Genomic DNA, 284 nt, shown 5'->3' on the forward strand with positions numbered 1-284 from the left:
CATAACACAACATCGCTACCAATAACCGAAACAAAATACTCGCGAGTGAGGCGGTGAGCCGGCATGAGCCAGTGTGAGCCGACGATAAGAGTCGGCCGTGAGCCGGCAATGTGAGCCAGGCTGAGCCGGCGGTGAGCCGGTGGTGAGCCGGTGGTGAGCCAGTGTGTGCCGACGATAAGAGTCGGCCGTGAGCCGGCAATGTGAGCCAGGCTGAGCCGGCGGTGAGCCGGTGGTGAGCCGGTGGTGAGCCAGTGTGTGCCGACGATAAGAGTCGGCCGTGAGCC

Source organism: Phycodurus eques, unplaced genomic scaffold (assembly GCF_024500275.1).
Source record: "Phycodurus eques isolate BA_2022a unplaced genomic scaffold, UOR_Pequ_1.1 contig_27, whole genome shotgun sequence".
Taxonomy (NCBI): domain Eukaryota; kingdom Metazoa; phylum Chordata; class Actinopteri; order Syngnathiformes; family Syngnathidae; genus Phycodurus; species Phycodurus eques.